At 49.7% G+C, this 23,286-nt stretch overlaps 1 protein-coding gene across 1 annotated transcript in view; it reads right to left on the bottom strand.

Annotated features, from left to right (window-relative positions):
• BAHD1 (bromo adjacent homology domain containing 1) overlaps positions 1-13,152 on the bottom strand; it is a 34,648-nt gene extending 21,496 nt beyond the window's left edge. The window contains exon 1 of the mRNA XM_082284194.1: positions 12,852-13,152. The gene's annotated coding sequence lies outside the window, so the exon portion shown is untranslated. The remainder of the gene's footprint in view (positions 1-12,851) is intronic.
• Positions 13,153-23,286: the final 10,134 nt, after the last annotated feature.

The following is a 23,286-nucleotide window of genomic DNA, read 5'->3' as shown; positions in this document are numbered from 1 at the left end:
GCACCCTTCCTGTTCCACGGACAAAATGGAATAACAAATTATTCCCAAGGCTTTATTTTGAAGAACAAGGTGTAAGGTTTTTCTACAGTAAATATTAAAGCTCTTCTATATATTATAATCACACCCTTCCACGACTGCTTTAGGAGCTTCCTTCAAGCTGCTGAGCTTAAACAATTCAAGCTGCGCCGTGATTCCGTGTTCTACACGTGTGGCTGCAAACTGTGCTGCCTGTGGGAATTTCAAGGGCAGGTGCATCCCTGCCAGCTCCTCTCCATGTCACGGAGCTGTCACTGCCATTCTATCTCTGGATCCGGATTTCCCTTCTCCTCCCTCCGGTACATCTCTCCCACAAAGATCTCCATTCACTCTCTCCTGACTGGGAACTGTCAGCACGGCACCCTCAGGATCCAAAGACAACACGTTCCTACTCAACAAGCTCAAAATTGGCTTTAAGGGAGAAAAAAGCAATGCAGGAAATTCAGGGAAGGGCAAGGTATTCCTTCAACGTGACATTTAACTAAACGTTTTATTTAAACTTTTTTTTTCCTTTAAATAATCTTCATCTTATTTTCCTCACTTCAGTGGCCCTCAAAACTGCCTGTGCCCCACCTCAGTGTCCAAATCCTTGGCACTGTGGCTCCATGTATGGGCTCTAGGAGTTATCATCTCTGAGAGGAGTGCAGAAGACAGCCTGAATTTGAAAATTTAACAGACACGCATGTTTATAACCTCAACTTAAATTTACAGAAGCCTTAAACCCAAGCAGGCAAAACAAAGCTCTGTTAAAGAACAAGTTCATATAGTATTTTCGAGGATTGTGTTCTGACTCATCTCCAGTTGAAATACACTGACCAGAACTACCTCTTCAGACTAAAACTGCTACTTGAATTATTTTCAGTTCTAGAATAAGTACTTCAGACCGTATCATCTTGCATTTGGAAATACCTTTTTAGTTTCTATATGGTTTAAAAAGTAGTAGCACGCCACTTCACCCTCAGCTGGGCTGCGAGTTGTCCATACAGCAGAACAGCTCTCTGGGATTTCCTCCATCAAAGGTTTTGATTCCTCTTTCTATTCAAAGTTTAACAGACATTTCAAAAGAAAACAGACTTTCTACTTCTTTATTCTCACTTTCTGATCATCACTTGAAACACCAGCGTTAACCCCACACGTTCCCAGCTGAGGACAAAGGTGACAGAGGATGAGTTATGCTGAGCACTTTTCCATTTGAGAATTTCAGTCCCAACCCAAAACACAAGTCAAAGAAAGACTTTACAGAACTTTTGCATTCCCACTTCAATCCTTGGAACCAAACCCTCTCCTTCTCTGAAGTCTTGTAAACCACAGTGCTGCACTGAATGTTGAGAAGAGCTTAAATCTGGAGCCAACTTTGCTGGATTTGAACTAGAATCAGAGAATCTAATTCTTCCCCGTGAGGGTGGTGAGGCCCTGGCACAGGTTGGTGGAAGGTGTCCCTGCCCATGGCAGGGGGTGGAAATGGATGAGCTTTAAGGTCCCTTCCCACCCAAACCATTCTGGCATCCCATGAATCCCAGAATGGTTTGTGAACTTCTGGAATAAAAGTCCAGATGTGGCTTTAAAATACACAACTTTTTTTTCCTTCACAAAATACAGAACCAATCATCATCACAAATACAGGTATATATTCACACATCTTCTGGTGAGACGGTTTTAGCCAAGGCAGAACTGCCAAGCCTACCTAAACCTGCTTTAAACCTTTCCTCCCTCCCATTAGTGCCTGAGACATTATTTACAAATCAGTAACCCACAAGGTAAGGGAAGAAGTTCCACTTAAAATTTCACAACTCAACTGGTTTCATGTATTAGGTCAGTCTGAGGAAATGCAGCGCTGCTGAATGGCGCTGCAACACCTGACACCTCCAAGGAGAACAAGTTCCTTAATTCCTAGGGTGTTAGCAGAGGAATCATTTAAATTTGTATCAAATTGTATCATTTAAGCCCAGGAAGCAGAGGGACTCTGTGTTGACAAAGGTCCCGAGAACAGCCAGAGGAGCCTTTCTGGGAACCAACAGCTGGCACAGATCAGAAATCTGGTGAGAGAAAACTCAAGCAGGAGCTGGATGCTGTAACATGTTAAAATCCCAGGAACCACAAGGCAAACACAGGCAATTCAGCCACTTTAGAAAAGGAGAAGCCCAGCTCACTGGAACACTGCTTCCGTGAGAGCCCATTTAACTCCCATTAGGAGCTGCCCCAGCTCTTTCATCCCTTATCCACATCATTAGAGGTGTATTTAAACACACACCTTTGCTTGTGTCCCAGGTTTGATCAGTCAAGGCAACAAATACCACCTTTAAATAGACTGGACAGGGTTTGCAGCCCGTGCTGGGAGTGACCTGGTTTATATGCACTCATTTAAGGTGCATTTATCGACCCACACGTGCATGACGCCGCTTGGCCGTTCAGAAAGACAGCAATTAAACACACCCAGCTCTCCAAGCCAGGGCTAGGATGAGACTTTTTCAATAAGGGGGGTCATATAAACTCCATCACACCAAAATATTACTTGGATTTCACTGCCCCTTGCACAGCCAGGAGGAAAAACAGACTAAAGAGCATCAGGAATGGTCAGGAACAATGACTAAGTTACATCCTTGGTCCCAAGAGTTCCAGGTTGAATTCTGGGGGGATGTTGAACATTTCTGTTCTCCCACCAGTGCAGGTCACTATGGAGCCAGTGGGAACTCCAGAGGATAAACCATCAGCTCTCTCGCAAAAGAGCCTAACTACAACTTCCTCTGGGGACCCACAAAGCTTTTAAGCAGTGCAGCCTAGTTTTATGGAAATACCACAGGTGCCTTCGACTGATTTTCAGGAAGGTCCCTTGAAGTCAGGCTGTGGCTTCAAAACATCCAGGTGTGCTGAGTAGTGGGGAGAAGAGTGCTACAGAAGCTGTTCTGCCAAAGGATGCTCTGGTACTGCAAAACCAACCCCCGACGTGCTTCCTCCAACCTTGAGGAGATAGGTAATAGAGAAGAAAACAGCAAAACTTTTGAGGAACTCCTAGCACTGACAAGTGGAGAAACAAAAAAATAATCAGAATTAATCCCTTCATTATCAGCAATAGGATTTGAGAACACTGATTGTACATTGAGGTGTTCAACACGTGGATCAGAGGGATGGGGAAGGGAAAACCACCCTCATCCATCCCAGTCACCAGCACAGGAGCACAAGGGTAAAAGATGCACATGGTTCAGAAGTGAATGGCTCCAAGGAGTGGGGTACAAGGAGACAACGTGGGCAGCCAGACCACGGGAAATGCAACTGGAGAGGTGATCCCAGAGGGATTCCTGAGCTGCACGAGCTGCCAGCTGAAGCAGAGCCAAAGTGGCAGCGGGAGACACTCACAGCTACCGGTCGAATGTCGGGAGAACTGGTAGGAAGTTTCCAGGAGCTGCTGGAAGATCCAAGCAAGCTGCAGCAAGCTCTGCTTTCCCAGGCTGTGCCCAGCATGGAAGGGTAAACAGCTGATAAGGAGGAATGTGCTGCAAAGCCCCCCCAAGCAGACAGAACCCCCCTGCTATCCCACAGCTCGGCCCAAGGACGATACCCAGTGCCTGTGCCCAGCACACACCTCCCCTTGGCCAGTTTTGCTGCTGGCAGTCCAAATCTTGGGAGATTTGATCCAAAGAGGATCTGATGCTGGACAACAGCTGCAAAGAGCTCAGAGCTGAGGAGTTTCTGCCTCAGATTGCAGTTACAGTGCACAAGGAGAGATGTATCTACGCAGGATATCCCCAGACACCAGAATTTCAGCTCCAGCTATTTGTCACAGTAAAACATTTTAAGGCAGCAGCATTCTTCAAACTAAAATGACAGATAATATTCCATTTTAGAGCTCCAAAGCTAGCTCCTTGCTCATTTCAATAACTTAGATAAACATTTTATTTAACAGCTGTATTAAAAGGCAGAAACACACTTTGCTCCAGAAAGCCAGGCAGACTTACAGCCCTGGCTTCTGCAGGATTTTAACTCTCAGTTCAAGATGAATTCCTGGAAATGAGGGGGGGCCGGGGGGGGGTGAGGGAGAAACTCTCATTTCTTCTGAACAGAAACCAAGCACAAAGTCTGTGTTTGAGTCTCCAGCTCTGCTGCGTCCCACCCTGCTTACAACTTTGCCACACATGTGGGAGCACCAGCAGAGCTGAGTGATGCTTTCCCAGAAGATGCCACAACTTCTGTCAGGTCTCTGCTGTGGTCGACATGGGGTCTGCAAAAGGAACAGACCCCAAACTACCTTTGGGGCCTCCTGCTCAGTGACACCTCACAGCTTTCCTTCCATGCCTCTGCTCGAGCTGGGATGCGCCTGGAAGTTCTCACGCCTCTGGTGAAGGATGAGCCCTTGGGGAGCCTCAGTACCTGCAGCTGATCTGAGGGATCAGGAACAAATATCTAAATATTCAGTGGCTTTCCTGCTCCCCAGGCAAGGCCTGTCACTGTTACTGCCCTCCAAACACAAGTACACCAGCATGCAGCATTAAGGTGTTTTATCCTGGAATGGTTTGGGTTTGCAGGGACCTTAACAATCATCCCATTAACAAACCCCATGGGCAGGGACACCTTCCACTAACCCAGGCTGCTCCAAGCCTTGTCCAACCTGGCTCTTTTAACATGACCAGGACACTGATCTTAATTTATCTAAACAGTTTCCATTTATATTTTTGTGGGGGTCTAAATACGCCTATGAAGACTCCTTTGGGTCCATTCACAGCTTGCTTTGTTCAGCTGAGGGCTGGATAGGTGTTTGCATGGCTGCATGAGCTTTCCAGTCTGAGAGCAGGAAAATTAGGACCTCACTACCCAAACCCATGACTTAAAGCATTGGAAGTGGCTGCCCAGGACAGCGGTGGAGTCACCATTCCTAGAGGTGTTTAAGGAATGACTGGATGTGGCACTCAGTGCTCTGGTCTGGTTGACAAGGTGGTGATCACCCACAGGTAGAACTCTATGATCTTAGAGGTCTTTTCCAACCTAAATTATTCTGGGATCCAGCTCTGTGAGCTGGACTGAGGCCTCACAGAAGCACCTGAAGCCACTTTCCTTTTTTATTTTTAAATTCACTGTGTTTGTTTTACACACTACACAGGCTGCTCCAAGAGCAACCATCCGACCCTCAAGGCCTCCAGACACTGCTCTATGTAAGGTTATTACAGTGAACTGGGGTTTAATTATATTTAAATAGTGAAAAGTCAAAGCGCTGTTGCTGCGCTCGCCTCCCTGCCCCTCCATGATCCATTTCTCCCCACTGCCTCCCATGGTTTCCTTGGAAACATATGCAAGCTTAAATTGGATTGACATTCACTTAGTGGACAGATGGAGTTTGGAACAGCCCAGCGCCTGAAATTCAAGGCCGAGCCTTGGGATATGTCACGTTATCAATACAAAAAACAACCCCTGAGCTTTGTGGGAAGGGTAAGGATCCCCTAATTATTCAGTAACGAGCTCTGAGGTGGCATCTCAGGAAGGTCAGAGCTCACCCATTGTTCCTGATGAAAGCAGCGGGCCGAGCACGCGACCCGTTTTGTTGGGAGGGAAGGATTTAATTTTTGTTAAGCGCTGAAAAAACAGGGGAGTTCTTAAGCTCATTAGTGGTTTCAGGCAGGAGAACTGCTGCAGATCACACGTGGGCTGAGCGATGCTCCATCCACACTGTAATTAAGTCACTTGCACCCAAAACTTCATCCCTAGGCTGAAGTTATTCCTGGTAAATGATGCTGACCCACGGACACCGAGAGGGACAGGATTTGTATCACTTCTTTACAGCCCCAGAGGTGTCAGGACTGCACTTTCAGCAAAGCTGGCAATTTGTTCTCAAGTGGGAATTATTTCCTGGGTCCTCTTCCACTATATGGGAAGAAACAGAACCGGGAAGAAATGAAAATGGCTAAAACAGTGCTTCCCAACCACACTGCCTGTCCTAACAGAAAGGTTTCACCTCTTTCCAACCAAAACACAAGGTGGACAGTAGAAATCCCCAATAACTGCATCCCTAGAGATCCCTGATGAAATTCAGCATCTAGGAAGGACAAGATGACAGAGTTCTTGGGAAGGAAAAGGGGGGCAGCCAGCAATCATTGCATAGTCCCCCTTACCAGGTGCTCTGCCCATCACATGCTTGACTACTGCCAGGGCCACCTCCAGGTAATCACCACCTCCAGGAATTAGGGACATGCCACAGCATCAGGGTTACCAAGGAATTTTTAAGGAATAAATCCCCCAAATGCCTGGTTTGCTTCTGTTGCTTGTGCCATTTGCTGAAACCTAAGGAATTCCCAGGCTGGGATTTACCTGTGCAAGTCAGGATTTCCATACCTATCCTGACACCTGGCATTTAGCCAGAATTTTAAATAAAATCTCTTTTTTCCTCTCTCTACATGTAATTATAGCTGCCAAATCCTTTTTCTTTACTATCCTGCTCACCTTGGAGAGAGCTGCTCTGTCTCCTTACTCTGAGCCATCTCCAACCTTGAATCCTTCCACTGACTTTGGCTGAGCTGAACAAAGGAACAAACCCAAACATGCCTCCTGCATCTGTTTCTTAGGAGTTTTTTATTCATTAAAAATAAACCTCCTACTGCCTACTAGCTCCCTCCACAAGCCTGCACTTTCCTGCTTTCTCCTCCTTCCAAACCATCCATATTTATCAATATGTGATTATTGCAGCTTAATCCTCATTGCCTGCATTCCCCCCGGTGCCTCCCCATCCTCCCTCAGCAGAGACCTCAATACTCCTCTCCACCCCGTCTCAAATCCTGCTCTTTTCACAGAATTCTCAGCCCTGAGCCAGCGAGAACACGCTCAATCTGCCAAGTGCCCTAACAGAACGAGCGCTCCCGAAGGGATTTCAGGGATGCGGCCCTCGATCCATTTCCAGGTGAGATGCTCGTTAGTTTACCGGACTTGCCCGGCGAGGATGCGAGGGCTGGGAGTGCGAGGGTGCTCCCAGCTCCAGCAGCATCCGCCTGGCCACGCTCCCCGCGGCGCCTGCTCCCTCCTGCCTCCAAAACTCAGCTCAGCCATCCTTTCCTCGCATCCCGGAACTCCCCATTTCTCTCCTCCACTGTCTATTTAAGCCTATTCCAGGTATTCCGCAGGCACTCGGAGACACAATGAAGACAAGCACCGGATAATGCCGTGCTGCGGGAAGGCTGGCTGAAGCTCCCGATTCTCCGTGCTTCCCACAGGCCACAGGCAAGGAACAATAGAAGGCCAGGCACGGTGTGAGTAGGAAGCAATGCTTGGGATCTCGATGCTTCCCTAGCACTGGAATTTTATTTCAAGGATGATAATTCAGACACTGAAAAATCAGCTGCCAGCAAAGCAGTTTTATTCAAATCAATGCGAAGAAAACGCCTGCTTTTTATTTCTAAGAGCCTCGTAAATAATTTGAAACACTGAGATACAGGCAGCCTCTAAAAGCCAAGATCTTTCATTAAAAAAAAAATAAAAATCAAGGCTGCCGAGCTGCAGAGTTTCAAAGCTGAGCGTGAGAAAGCCCTTCAAGAACTGCTGGAAGAACAATGGGTGCCAGTGAGAGCTCCTGTGATGTGCCTTACAAAGGGGGAAAACCTAAAAATCATCATTTTCTTTAGTCATACCTTTGTTTAGGAGAACTGGGACACGAGGAATGCAGCACCCGGCAGCTCAGAGCCCAAGCATCATCTTATTCCTGAGCACCACACGTTTAACACAAATCCCACCCGCTCCACGTGCCTTTTCCCGGAGCGCTTCCACCCACAACAGGGCAGTGCCCAGGGAACACAGCAGGAGAAATATCCCACCTGGGCTGCATCCCCCTTCTCTCGGCAGCGGAAGAAGGGAGCCCCAAGGCACATGGATCCCAAAGGCTCCCTGCTCCCAGCACCACCGTGCCGGCTGTGCCATCCCATGGGATGAGCTGACACCCTGCCGATGCCACCAGACTCCTGTCACGGCGCCTGGCTACACGTGTGACAGCAAGCGCCTCTCAAAATCCTGTGCTGCCAGTCTCCAAAAGCACTGGGAATTTTAAACGGCAAAGGAAGAAGAATGACAAAACAAGGGATTCCAAGCAGCCCTCAGACAAGGTCCAGCCAGACATCTCTACTGAAAATGCACCTCAGATCTAAGTCAGAGCTTCTATAAGAGGTGATAAAAGCGGCATTCCCGGCCGTGCCACGTGGGAAAAGCGCAACGGCACGGCCCCGAGCACGCCGTGCTCCCGGGGAGTGACACACATTCCCTCCCCATTTAATAGTGTTTATTTAGCTGCACGATACCGGCGCAGCTCAGACCCCAGGGGCAACTGCCCAGTGCCACCAGGCTCGCAGGGTGTTACATTGCTCATTCCCACATTTTTAATTTAAGGAAAGACACATTCATGCGTTTGCCCATCACCAAGCAGCAAGAACCCAGCACTGCCAAATGTGAGCATCACAAATCAGGCCAAAATCAACAGCGTCCCTTGAATTATTTTTGACCCATGTGGAGTTAATAACCACCCACCCTCTATGGAAGATGTCCTGAAATTTAATGTATATCAATAATCAGCAGATTGAAGGGAAAACAACTGCTCCTCCAGAGCAGCCATACTCATTTTCAACTACTTCTCTCCAGAAGCAGAGCATCACTGCCATCCCCACTGAGGGGCTTCCACTATGACTTAGCTCAAATTATTCTTTAGAAATTATACAATTGTAATTTTGAGAGACCAGAGATTTCACAAAGAGGTTCAGGTTCAGTTCCCTCAGCTGACTGCACTTCTTACATCCTGCCAGCTCTCCATACTCTGATTTTATATGGGTTTCGCCCACACGGCCAGAGAAAAAAATAACATGGAACAGATCAATTAAACTCCAATGGCACAAATATTGACAGGGCAAGAGAACAGGGGCCAAATGAGTTGATTTTAAATCAGATTTATATTTATTTTCCTTAATGGTACCCTTGGTTTCTCTTTTTAGTAACTTCAGTCCTTCATTTCACTTCATTGAATGATAAAATTTTGATAAAAGTGAGCATGATAAAGTTTTCTAGTGTCTTGTTCTTCTAATGGGTTTTTTTTTATTCACATGAAACATTACTGTGACTCTACTTTATTCTACTTTATTTATAAAAAAGGTCCATGCTAAAGTAGCAAATCTGGGCAATAACTGGACAATCTCGTTTCTTTCTGTCTTTAAGAAATAAATCCAGTAGTTTTAAATTTAAGTGTGTTTTCCCCATTTCAAGGATATTAGGTGCCAGTACAAGTGTGAAAGCACAGAGAGTTAAATCGTGATGGTCTTCTTACAGGTAACTCATTCACTCAGAGCAACAATCTGGCAGTGAATTTGAGTATTTTCTGCCATTAAATCCATGTCTTTGGTCCCAATAAAAGAGGAGCTGCCATGCTGGACAGCTGTGATCATTGCTGAAGGACCCAAAACCTCCAGTTCTCATGCTGAAGCACAAGGAACAATTCCTTCTGAGCATCCTCCACAAAACATCCTGTTCTTCCCTTTAAACAATGTCTGCAACCAAAACTGCAACATCTTCCAGCCTTCACACTTGGAGAATAGCTCAAGACAGCCCAAATCTGCAGCTGGGAATACAACCAGCTCACCTATGAGCTGCTGGAAACAGGCACATAAATACATTGTGAGTTCAAGCAGGAGAGCAAACCAGACAGTCAGAGCCCTTGGATGGGGAAATCCGCTGGGATCGCAGCACATCCCTCTCTGTCACAGCCCAGCCACCCCAGCCCCTACCAGCTCACAGCTTGTGTTTGAAGCTATTTTCAGCTTTATGACTTCTTTGGGCTGCTTATTTTTAGCGAGTTTTTTTTTTGTATTTCCCAGTCATCTGAAATGTTGCTTCATTTATTATTATCAACACAACAGTTGTGACTTAGTTCGGCTGGCTGGGTGCGATGTGGGGGTTGTTCCGCCGCTGCTGCTTCCAGAAGGTGTATCCCTGTGGTTAACTGAGATCCCAGAATCAGTGAGAGCTTGGAAAAGACCTCCAAGATCATTGAGTCCAACCTGTGACCAACCACCACCTTGTCACCCAGCCCAGAGCACTGAGTGCCACATCCAGTCCTTCCTTGAACACCTGCAGGGAGGGGCACTCCACCACCTCCCCAGGCAGCCCCTTCCGATGCCTGACAACATGAAGAAATCCCTCCTGATGTCCAAATGGGGACAACTAACTGGGAGATGGGGCAAAAAAAGCCCCACACAGCTCCTTTTGGATGTGATATTTGCACATCTGAGCACACCTTCCTGTTTTTGCAGAGCCAGATCTCATCATTCATTCATTTGCTTGTGATCTGAACATGATGCCAAGCAGCGAGCGTGCCTTTGCCTACCATTTCTAATTATTTTTCAATTGTTTACTTTGGACAGATTTGCTGCTAAGGGCTTATTTTCAGTGCTGCAGCAGCATTAGAAAAGCTTTAGCTGAAGGGTGGATTTCCCCCCAAATCATGGCCAGGCACTCCCTAAATCGGATCTCCACAGACTGGACCAGCACACGTGTCTCACAGAGCCTCCGAGTCACACAAGAGCGATTAACACCACCACAGCAAACTAATCTAACTTGCATCACCTAAAACACAACAAGTTCCACCTCAACAGGAGGAAGAACTTTCCATTGAGGGTAGCAGAGCACTGGAACAGGCTGCTCAGGCTGTCTCCCTCTCCGGAGACATTCCAAACCCACCTGGATGCATTTCTGTGTCACCTGCTCCAGGTGGGGATGGTCTCCAGAGGCCCTTCCAACCCTAACTGTCCTGTGATATTGGTTAAAAAACCAAATAAACTCTAAGACTTCCAGAGTGGTGACAGAAAGGTGATGCAGATGAACTGGCAAGAAGGACATAACACCGACATTTAACTGAATGATTCAGTTGGATGAGAACACGTCAGTGGCCTCCAAAATAACACTTCTGCCTCAAGACACAAGGGTGTGACTGGTTTTCCCCCAAACCCCACATTTCTAAGTTGCATTTTATTGTTCTGTGCAACTGTCACCATCAACCCCAGCAAACAAAGCATCCAGAAAGGATCCACTCACACAAAGTTCACGGAATTATTTTCCCCCGCAGGTTTGGCATTTTCCAGCTGATTTTACACCTATCAGTAGTGCTACACTTTCCTGCTCTGCTTGAGAAGAGCAGCTGGAAAGCAGTTGGAAATGCTGCACTGAGTTCATGAGGAAAACAAACTGAAATCAATGTTTAAATCCAAAATGTCCTGGTAAATCACACTAACACAAGATTTCCTATCGCCAGCAAACATTTAGACAGTTCCAGCTGAAGCTCGGGAACGATTCAGGTAGCCAGGACATGACAAACATGAAGGATGGCTCGGGATGAATATGTGAGCAGGATATTTCTGCTAAAGCAATCAGCAGCGTGCTGGTATTTAAATCACATTAAGATTTCAAAAGCATCAGTCTATCACGCAGCTCGTGTCACTCTTTCTCACAACCACAAGGACCAGAAGCCTTAAAATACAACCCCGAGTCCCCCAGAACACCACAGAGCCCCTCAGCGTGGAGCAAGCACTCGCTAATTGTGGCAAACTGATGGACAGATCAATTAACCAGGCGAGCAAAAGCCCGGCAAAGCCTCTCGCTTTGAGGTTCGCCTGCTTCTGACAATGATGACTTCAGATGGAGAGCGAGCACGAGGGGCAGCTGGATTCTTTAAAACAAAACACAACCAGAACCTCTTTCAGATAAGCATTTCGTGGAAAGAGAGAGGGGAGGGGGAGAGGCAAACAGAATAGATCCCAAATGCTCGTCTTTTTTAAGTTTTCACGGCTGCTCTTGTGAAAGAGAGGAGGTTCCCGTGTCTCCCTGTGCCGGGGCAGGGAAAAGGACATCGGGGTGTGGGTATCCCCGTGTTGGGGCTGGCTGTCGAGCAGGAGCCCGGGGAGCACTTGCTAGTCTTCCCGAGATCTGCCCAGTCACATGTGCTGGCTCCTGCGCCTCGTAGAAGCAGCTGGAAAAGAGGGAGCCAGCGGAGCTGCCTCCATTAGGAGCCACCGCTACACAAAAGGAGAAGAGGAAACAAGCCGTCGGCCACCGGAGCACCCGGCAGGAAAGAAGAGATGTCCAGAGCCACGGGGGAGCGCACGGCAAGTGGGGAAAATCACGATGGAAATGAAAACTGCGGTGCTGTCCCCCAAAGAGGCTCGATGGCACCTGCCTGACAGGGACACAGGGCTCAAAGCCCGCCCGGCATCACATCCTGCAAACCATCGGGAACTCGACGGACTCACCCGCTCTACCCTCAGAGGAGGGGCTCATCGCCCCGTTCGGGCGTGGGGAGCCCCAAAACACCAACCCCCAGCCAGCCCGTCCTGTGCCAACTCCCGGCCGGGCAGCGCCGGTTCAGCTCCGAGATCCGGAGCGGCCGAGGACAGCGGCGGCTTTCCCTGGGAATCGCCCCCGATCCGGCGATGCCGAGGCGAGCAGCCCCTGGGGCAAGGAGCCCCCCGGGGCCACGAGCCCCGCAACTCCCCCGGGCCCCCCGGCCCGGCCCCGCCGCCTTTGTGCTGCCCGAGCGGCCGGGGCGGAGGAGCCCGAGGGGGTTCGGCGGGGCCGATCCGGCCTCGCACCGGTGGGACCGCGCGGGGTAACGACGGCCCGGCCCGGCCCGGCCCACCCGCCGCCGAGCCCGCCGTGCCCTCCCGGCGCTCCCCCGCCGCCGCGGGAAGTTCCCGGTGGCCCCGAGTACCCCCGCCCCCCCCAAATCCCGGGGCGGCGGCACCTGCTCCCGGCCCGGCGGAATTCCCGAGGGCGGAGGGACGAGCCGGCGCCGTGGGGACCGCGTGTGGACTCACCGGGAGGCTGCCGCAGGCCCCGGGGGGGGGGAGAAATCCAGCGGCGGGAGCGCCGCGAGTCCCGAGCTCCGCGCTGCTGCTGCGTCAGCGCCACCGCCTCCTCGGCTGCGGGATGGGGACGAGGCGCCACCACCGCCGCCGCCCGCCCCTGGCCGCGGGGCGTCGCGGAGCGGGCGGGCGGAGGCCGGAGCGGGCGGCGGAGGGGCCGGGAGGGGCGGAGGAGGGGGCGGAGGAGGGACCGGAGGAGGGACCGGGGGCGCCGCCGCCGCCGCTGCCGCGAACTCCCCGCAAGCCGCGAGCGCCTCCGGCCTCCTTCCTGCTTCCTCGTCCGTAGCCAATCGCCGCGCGCCGCCCGCCGCTCGCCCCGCCGCGCCGGCCAATCACGGCCGCCTCTCCCCGCCGCCGCCGGCCAATCGCCGCCGCGCCCGCCCCCGCCCCGAGCCCCCCCGGCGGCCCCCCCCACTCCCCTCACGGAGCCCCCCACGCTGCCGCCCGTCGGCCCGTGGCGCGGAATAACCGGGATAACCGGGAAAACCGGGATAACCGCCCCGCTGGGGCACCGGGGGCGCCCCCGATGGCCGCGATTCCCTCACAGGACGGGGGCGTGAGGCGGCCCCGCGCGCCTGCCAGGGATCCCCCCATGGGTCCCTCAGAGGCGCCCGGGACGCCCTCCCACCTCCCGGGTGTGCCCGGCGCATCCCGGGGCAGTCACACGTAAACCGAGCACTGCATCCAAACTCTGGGAAAGTTGGAAGTCCCGGGGGTCCGGTGGGAGCTCCGCTGAGTGCTGCCAGGGGGGAGAGGCACAAGGCAGAGCGGGTTTGAACGCCCATCATTCCCACCTCGAGATGGGCACTGGAAAGGCCACGGACAGCCCCTGTATGGTGGCTGTCCCTTAGCAGCCCTGTGAGTCGGCACCAGGGGAATATCCCGTGGCATTTTTGGGGGGAAAACGCCAGCAGGGAATTCTCAGGTGTCCCAGAGCTTCCTCACAGAACCTGTCCTCACTGGGACACTCAGGTGTCCATGGCTTCCATGGTCTTACCAACAGGTGAGACATGGCAGCAATGGAAAATATGGAAAACTCCATCTTTTCCTCAAAAAATGAGTTTAAAGCCCTAAAGCAGACCCAACAAGCCTTGGAAGTTATTTGATCAGTCCCCATCACTGAAGCCTCTCCATCAGTTGCAGAATGGGGTTTTTCCATAGAATCATGGAATCTGCTGAGTTGGATCCACAGGAATCGAGCCCCACTCCCAGTCCTGCACAGGACAGCCCCAAAATCCCACCATGTGCCTGAGAGCATTGTCCAAACGTTTCTTGAGCTCTCTTGCAGGCTTGGAGCTGTGACCACTTCCCTGGGGAGCCTGTTCCAGTACCGAATTTGTGATATTTCTTTTAAGCTTGGGAAACTGCTGGGAAGGACCTGGCACATGGAACAAGCCATGTGGCTCCAGGAGATAAATACACACACAATGAGAGCGAGACCCTGATGGTCTGCCTGAAATTCAGCTAAACTGCAGGAGACCTAAGAGTCTGAAATACTTCCTTCTTTGTTCCAGTGGTCCACAGGGATCTTGCAAACAAGAGCAGGATCAAGCAGTGGTATGATTGTTGCAAGATCCAGATGTTACACAGGAGAAGATTGAGGGGAAATTCAGCTATTTGGAGACACTGATTCCTGAAACAAATATCAGTCGTTGGTGATGGAGCAGGGAAAAATAAGTAACCTTAACAGCTACACCCCTGGAAGCCCTCAAGGTGCAGTAGGGCAACTCTCCTTAAAAACTCTCTGATATTGTTTACGAGTTGGACTTGGATGATCCTTGTGTGTCCCTTCCACTTCAGGATATTCTGTGATTATCCCATTTCACTGCTGCCCTTTGGAAATGCAACCTTTGGATGAGACTTTTCCAGGCTCTATTTAATGCAGCTGGACATCACCAAGAGCCACTCCATGAGTACGAAGGTTCTGTCTGCTCAGACCAGAGCTGCTTCCCACCTGAAAAGTGAAGGCAGCTCATAGTGCTGCCAAATTGTTCCCTAAAAATGATATTTTATTGGAGTTCTTCCCTCTGCTGTGAGCCACAGGAACAGGAGGGAAACCACAGCACTCTGAGATCAGAGGGAGTTCAATTTTGGTGTTACACAGATCACACTTCCTCCAGTTGTTAGATGTGTTCAAGTGGCTTCCAAAATCTACAACCTCAGACTCCCATAGCTAAACAGAGTGATATTTGAAGCAGAAAAGTGAAGAAATCTGGGAATTCTGAAGTTCTGAAACCACCCTGCAACTCAAGGAGTAAACCCACAGTGTCACAGTGTTCTAGAGGGAAACACTTGGGCAAAATTCATGCTGAAGTTTGATGACAAATATAATTTAACAGCTGCTTTTTGGGGAAAGTGGAGGTGAAGCCACCTTCCCTCTTCCAGGTGGTTGGAATAGACGAACATTTGGACAATGGACAGGTTGAGGATGGGGAACTGTGTGCTCCAGAGCTGCACAAGAGTGGGAAGCACAACGGAGCCATCTGCAGAGCTCCCTCTCTTTTGACAAACTAATTTATTCTGAAGTGGGGCCTTTCCTCATCCCTTTCTCAGAGGGATGAGGGGGAAAAATGGGAAGCTAATTGCTGATTCCAGAACAATATGTCTGTATGTCTGCTGGGCTCCAGCCTCTGTCAGGTGGCGGCACAGCTGAGATGCAGCATTTGGGCTTTTTCTCCCCTTATTAACTGGGAAAAACAAACCACCAAAGCCCCGACATGAGATCTTCCTACCCCAAATTCTCGCCTGTTTTTTGGGAAAGGGATAACATCCAGGGCTGTAGACTGCCTGAACAGCAGCACAACAAGGATCTTTGTCCTCAACTCTCAAACTGGGCTGTGGAAGCACCTTGCTGAGGTTGTACCTGTTGGTAAAAGGGGTTGTAAAGCCCTGTGGCTGTGGGGAAGCTGGGCCAGGAATCAGCAGGGATTAAGGGATTGTCCCTCATTGCACCCCTCACCTCCAGGTACTGGAGTGGGATAGGCACACACAGCTGAGCCAGCGCTAAAGGGGAAGAAGGAAAAAGAGGATTTCACTGTTAACACAGGGAAAACAGGGAAAAGCATTTTCTGACTGAGTTTCAGGAGTAAAAACTTTATTTGTCGCACAGGAGAATGGGGAAGAGTCCCAGCATCTCACTGCGGGTCAGGCTGGGAGAAGGGTGTTTGCACTGCACACCCCAGAGCACACTCAGAGCTCTCTGACCTTCAGGAACAACTGTGGTGAGTTTTAAAAAGTCACAGGAAATCAAGAGGAAAAACCCCCCAGCAGTGCTGCAAGGACAGAGAAAGGGAACCTGCAGCTCTGGTGGCCATGCTGGCAGGAGGCTGGCCTCACCTCTTTTTAATCCAAATGGGGAGGCAGTGCATCCCTGGGTACACTAGAGCTTCCTGCACAGCCACAAACTGATGGAAAGCTCCCATTCCACCAGCAGCTTGCAAACAGGCATGGAAGCTTAAGCAACAGCCCTAATCCGAGTAAGCTCACACACTAAGAGCAGCAGTGTGGAGGATCCTGCACTGACTGGTTCCTCGGCCGGGCCTCAGGGAAGGACTTGGCTGCAGGGAAGAGCCCAACACATCTGTGAGGGGGAGGATGGCCAGCCGCACCTTCCCAAACAGCCTTGTGGCCACAGATGGGGATAAACCCATCCTTGGGTCTTTATGTGGCCCCTGTCTGGCTGCAGTGACAGGGCTGGGTTAAAAAGTCTTTAATTCAGCACATCTCAGCTGCATCCCATGGGGATCCTTCCTTTTCTAGTCATCTCCCCCACCAAGAAACATCCCCAAATCCAGCTGTGTGATCCCATCCCTTCTGAGGTATCTGCAGAAAAGGTGCTGGTGCTGTACTGGCTTGCTGTCAAAGAGATGGGTTTTGGTGGTCCTCTCCTTTCCTTCCCCCTTCCAGGGTTAACCCAGTAACTGCAAAAGGCCAAATGAATCCCTGGTGGAGCTCCATGGACTGACTTGGAATTCTATTACACCAAAAAAGCAAATTGGCTGTGAGTGTTCAGGTCTGCAGCAAACCAGCTGTGGTTACACAGGCAGCTTCCTCTGAGATTTCTGTTTAAACATCAGCATTTGCTCATTTTTAGCTGGGTGAAATATTCTCCTTTTTCCATCAGAAGAAGCCAGGAGGGATTCAGGCTGGAGGAGAGGGCTCTGCCAGCACAGAGGTGTCATTCAGGATCTCATTACCTACCTGGAAAAATCCAAATTACTGTATTTGTGTCTCAGAGAATCATCTGCAACTTTTTGGTGCCATTGCTGCTACGAAGGTTTAATTCATCATTTATTTTAATTAATTTTAGTTTTAGAAAAGTTCATGCTGTTTCTATCCGATATTGGCTATGAAGCAGCAGTGCCAAGGAAGTTCAGCAAATGAAAGGGGATTGCTGTGTTCTATTTCTTATTTCACCTCTCATCTTAACATTTTAAAGTGCTTTAGTAAGGAATATATAATAGATGTAATACATGTAATTTATTGATGGAGGGAAAAACAGAGGGACAATGAGAATACCTCAGTGGGGACCAGCACAGTCAGGAAATGAGACTGGATTAAATTAAAGCAGAGAATCACAGGACTAAGAGTTAAGAACGTCCCTGAGTGTTATGGTGGATGGAGGTGAATGTGTGTGCTTCAGTACATTGCAAAATCCGGATTAAAAGCAAGGACTCTGCTTTATGAGCTGGGCCATGGCAGGGAGTGACAAACTCACATGCATAGGAAGGATAAATGTCCTGCCTTGTGTTCCCAAGGTAGCCATTCTTTTATGAAGTGTGATTCACAAAACTAGGGAGGCTGAGGGGATCGCAATGCAAAACACATGTCCCAGAAAGTCAGGATGGGAAAGCAAGTAGCAATTATGGGACCATCTGTGCTGTGGGATGGGCTGCGGCAGAACCAGCACTGGTCCTTTGCCCCTCTGTGGGTTGTTGGGCTGGGGCAAACACTTTCAGCTGTGGTCAGCTTGGAAAAATCAGTGGGAACAAACCCATGGCTGCTTGTAGAACTCCTTGCACAGAATTAATACAGGAAAAACCTAATAAGAAATCCCAAAGGCACCACTCAGCCAATCTGCATTTCCAGAGGAAACAGCTGCATCAGCAGGAAATCATCTCTCTTTTGTGTCCCTCAGGTGGGTGGGAGCTCGTGCCAGCACATGGACATGGGGACAGGGACATTCCTCAGTGGGGGAGACGTGTCTGCTTTTCACACTCCTGCCAGCACAGGGACACAGGGACATTCCTATTTTCCTATGTGAAAAGGAAACGTCACTCCTGGATGCTTTTACCCTTTCCTTGTCCCCAGGCTCCCAAAGATGTCCAGCACCCTGAGGCCCATCCAGAGTCCCATTCAGAGATGTTTTCAGCCCCGAGAGTTGTTTTGCATTCCTTACTTTCAGCAGCTGGAGGCAAGATCAGCACAAGGAGGAACTAATATCTCCATGGGCTTTTTGTGGGACATCACGAAAAGCTCCAAAATCTTCATTAATACAATAACAACATTTCAATGTTGGGGGAAAATACACGCACATATCTGTTAATCCTCTGCCTCATCCCAGGGGTTGGAGGGTGAATTTGGGCTCAAACTCACAGTCTGAAGCTGCTGCATCTCCATCCCTTGTTGGCCATACATCAGGCACCCAATGGGAAGGTTTGGAGTTTCCCTGCGCAAATCTCCCTCTTAGGGACATGGTTTAGTGGTGGCCTTGGCAGTGCTGGGGGAACAGTTGGACTCGATGGTCTTAAGGGTCTTTTCCAACCTAAATTATTCCATGTTTCTATGATAATCCTATTAGCATTAACATGGGCAGTGTGGCTAAATCCCCACATTCTGCACAGAAATGGAATCCCTGAGGGGTTGGCTTAAAATAACAAATACTCAGAAAGGGAGAGATGGGAGCAAAGGAGGGTTTGTCTGGTGATGGTGTCTCCTATGGGAAGTAAATCAGGCAGTGCTCAGGGATTTGGAGATGCTGTGGAGAGTCATCTGGGTTGGGGATGGATCTGGAGGATGTGCAATTGGCTGGAGAAAACACTGTGCCCTGGGTGGGCAGCACCTCCTTAATTTCCTTTCCTACATCTTTCCTCACTCTTGTTTGATAGCAGTGAGAGAGAAAAAGGAAAGGAAAAAAGGAAGGGTCAGCCCACCATTTCCTCGAGACTTTGAAACACAAGATGGGTTTTGAGGGATATGGGATGCACAAGGCTGTCAGGGGACGGATTGTCGAGCAAGTGCTGGAGCTGTGGGGAGAGCACAGAAAAACACTGGTGCGGAGACACCGTAGCAGGGGAAGAACAGCCATGCTCACAAAGCTGGAAAACAGGCAGACCCACCACAGCCATCGATGTTGAGGTCCTGTCCACATGTCCAACGGCAGGATCTTCCCATGAGATGAAGTGAGAGATGACAAGGGTGCAGGACAATGGGGGACCTGCTGCAGAGGAAGATGTGGGTCCCATGGCTGCAGCGGGCCACAGCCCTGGGCTCAGCCACAGGCTTATCCCAATGTCCTGGCTGCTGCAGCCCTTGCAAAAGTAGTCATTAACCCAAATATCCTCATTAGATCCTCACGTGAGGACTTGTAGTCCACCAAAGTATTCCTGCAGTGGGAAGATTTCTGCTCTTTTGAGATACAAAGGTGCCTGGAGTAAAGGGAACTTTAATTCAGGAGACCCTGGATGATAGTGATCACTCTTGGCTTCACATTTAATGAGCAGTTTATTCCTCAGAATGTCCATGAAGTGAATGGTGGCACAGCATTGCTCCTGTCCCAGCTCAGAAACCCCCAACAGGTTCACACTCAGCCTGGAAACCGACCAAACGCAAACAAAGTGGGTTGTTCATACTGTTTGGACAGAGCCTTGGATCAAAACCCATTTATTCTGCTATTACTATTCATTATTCCCTCCAGTGGTACCCTGGATGTTTGAGCTGGGATCTTCTTAATCCCGTAAAGCCCAGCTTCTCGTGCCAGAACGGGGAACAAAGTCATAATTCTCCATTCGCAGCCTCCCAAACTGTTGCCATGGGAATGATGCAATGTTCCCAATTCCTGGGGCTGCTCTCCTGCCAGTTCAGGTAGGAGAAGCCACTTTCCCGAGGGAAGAGTGCCCTGGATTGAGTGCTGTGCTTTGACAATTAGCCAGTGAAGTTACGGATCGCTCCATCAAAGTGACAGCTCCGCACTCACAGGGACCTGGTTTCTGAATTGGAAATGAAGCCTTGGGCAAGCCTGGAAGTACCTGGGGGTACCTGGAAGTGCTGGATCTGTACCTTGGGGTCCTCAGGTACTGATAGTCCCTCTGGGTTTGTCCTATTTACAGCCTTCCCCACTACTGCCATCCCCATCCAGGTCCCATCCCGCTGTCCCCAGCTCCTCACCCCCAGTGACACCCCAAAACAGGCTTCCTGCCCAGGAACCCACCCCCGGGGCTCCTCGCAGCCTCGAGTCTGTGCCAGGGCTTAGGCAGGGTCTGGTGGAGACTTCTGAAGTACAAAAATCCCTGGGGGGTGCTGAGGATGCATTTTGATGTGAGGGGCTTGTGTGGTAAGAACTTCCCAAACTTCACCTGAGAGCAGCAGCCCTGATAAATCCTCCTTAATCCATTACTGTGGTCAGAGATTGCCCCAGCCCTGCCTTATCCCCAAAACCAGGGGGAATCAGGGCACTGGTCTCCTCAGAACGCTGGTATGGGCTCCAGCCAGCCCCCATCCCATAAAAGCACTTTTCAGAGCTCATGGGAGGAAAAGTTGCTAAAAAGTGTCACTTACAGTTAAAAGTTCAGTTTGCCTGTGAGAATCCAGAGCTGTACAATCTTTCAAAGCTAAAATGGGGAACAAGGCAGGTCCTGATAGGAGCCTTGTCCAAACCTGTGGAGATAAAACTGGTTAAAAGTCACCCTCTTTCCCCCCACCTGTTTTCTTTCTATAAACCAAATAAAACTGAAGCCTCATACTCTTGGAAATGACTACTCCCTTCCTCCTATCCTTGAGACTTCAAAGCCTAACCTGAAAATTCCATCAGTGCATGTTTACTCCTATGCCTTGCCCTAAATTTGGGTCTGAGTGGATCATCTCTGTACCAAATCTCATTGTGCTGTTCTCTGTCACATTAGAACCTGCGCAGCCCTGGACTGCCCAGATTGGTGCCTCTTCACCCAGCACTGAGGGTTGGTGGTGTCCAGGCAAGTCCTTCCCTGCTGCACAGAGACTGGATTTGGAGAGCTGACCGGTCCCTCTCTTTAAAACAACACCCTTTATCCAGGCAGATTGAATGCAGGGGACCAAACAGGAGGCTGGTGTGGAGGGAAGCTCCTCAGAGCTGTGCCAAGGCTGGAGCTTGGCTGTGCCTTTGGGAGAGAATTTTCCAGCAAGCCATGCAGCACAGTGAGTCTGTGTCCAGCCCAAACAACCTTGTTTCCTTCCCAAAACGTCACACGAGGTCTAAAGCCTTTCTAAAGTCAGGATATGTCTCATTTGTGGTGGCTTCTTCATCCACACATCCAGTTTCCTCAGCAAAGAGGAGAATTCTCTGTGCAAAAAACCCACACTGGCTTTTTATCACCTGGTTATCTGCCAGGTGCTTCAATAGATCTAAAACCCCCCATACTCCAGAAGCTTCCCAGGCATCAAAGCACAGCCAAGCACTAAATAATCCCCTTGGTCTTCCTCTTAACACTTGGGAAGAGGAGTAGGAGTTGATCTCCTCCTCTGCAGGGTAGGATGTCTGATGGCTCAGAAACTGCTGGATCCTAAAGCTCTTCAGCATCGTCAGCGCCAGATCCAGAGGCACAGAGGTCTCTCAATTCCCTCTAACCTCCCTAGCCAGCCCCCTGCCCTCCCTCCTGCTCCTCTATCCCTCTGACTCAGCTCTGTGCAACGATGGAAACTGGGTTAATAGATGAAAGAGGAATTGCTAAAGCAAATATTTTCTTTCCAAAGCTCTCTTCATTAGCTATAAACACAGGGAACTGCTGCGGATAACCAACGTGTTTTAGAGGGTTGTGGCTCTGTGGTGAAAGCAGGCACTGGGGACACATGGATTTCTGATTTTTTCTTAAAACCAGCATTGCTGTAGCACCTCATCCCTACTTTGTAGCCTAGGGCTGGAGAGGGAACTGTGGCACAGTTCCAGCATGGTTCCTTCTTCCCACAAGCACAGCTGGGATGAAGGATATCATTAAATCCTGATAATCCAAATTTGGTGGACAAAGATGTCTTCAGGCACTTTTCAGGGGACACATACCCTTCAAAACCAAACCCCTGGCCAGAAAAATTTTGTGGAAGCAGCAACAGAGCAACAAAACCCAAGAAGCAATAAGCACAAGATGCTCCCCTCACTTTAACATCCACCTAAGAGCAGTAGTGATGTAAAAATCCCCCCAATCTTTGGGAAAAGGGAACAAAAATGTGATTTGAACACCCGAGGGGCATGAAATCCCCAGGAGCTCTCCTGACGTCTCTTGTCCTGAGCCGGAGCTGGCCCACCAACCCGGCTTTGCCGTGATTATAATCCTTAATTTCTGATTTTGCCACCTGCACTATGTTTCATGAAATTTTAAAGCTAATGCTCTGCCAAACTCAAATGGCAGTGGAGCAGATGTTTAAGTGCAGCCAAGGATGAATAAATTATGGGGCTCGTGGCTGTATGGTGAAGGAGGGAGAGGGTGGATGGCTCCAAATAGGGAGATAATTGATTTAAATGACATTGTCCGTTGGAGTCACCTGGGATCAGCTCTTTGGGCACAGGCAGAAGAGATGCAGCAATTAGATACTGGTCTGAGGACAGCAGTGACTTGCTTCCCTGCAGACTGGGCTCAGCCTCTTCTTTTTCGCTGTTCTGTGGCTTTTCTGCCTCTTTATCCCACCTCAATATCAGGCAGGGAGAGGAAAATGAGGCTGATTTTGCTCTTGGTTGACCTGGAGCAGAAATGAACCTGTTTGTGTTATCCAGGGGCTCTGGGAGGGAAGAGAATATGTTGAGCATTTAAAACACCTTTTAATTTCACAGAGAAAGGCTTAATAATCATTGATTGTTGGACACCAAAGCCAGACCCAGAAGCACCAAACTGCATTTTTTAATCACGAGATGGGTCAGAAATGACGGTGACTCAGGAGCCCACAGGATTTTTGCTCTTCTCTGCTACAGACAACCCTGGTGAACTTGGGCAAGTTGCTTAACCCCTTAGCATGGCCCAGTCCTTCTGGTGGGGAAGGTGCTTATCTGGCAGGGGTAAATACATTCCCTTGGCAAACCCATAGCTTCCTTGGAGGCAAGGATTCTCTGGAATCCCAAGATCTTGCTGATCCATGGGACCTCTCTTCCCAAGGGATGCTGTGGCTGGTTCTGCCCTATGCCTTTCCAAGGACCTGAGTTTTGGGG

Source organism: Coloeus monedula (assembly GCF_965178545.1).
Source record: "Coloeus monedula genome assembly, chromosome: 6".
NCBI classification, from domain to species: Eukaryota; Metazoa; Chordata; class Aves; order Passeriformes; family Corvidae; genus Coloeus; species Coloeus monedula.
Note: the sequence above shows the minus strand (reverse complement) of the source record. Positions and strands in the feature narration are given on the sequence as shown.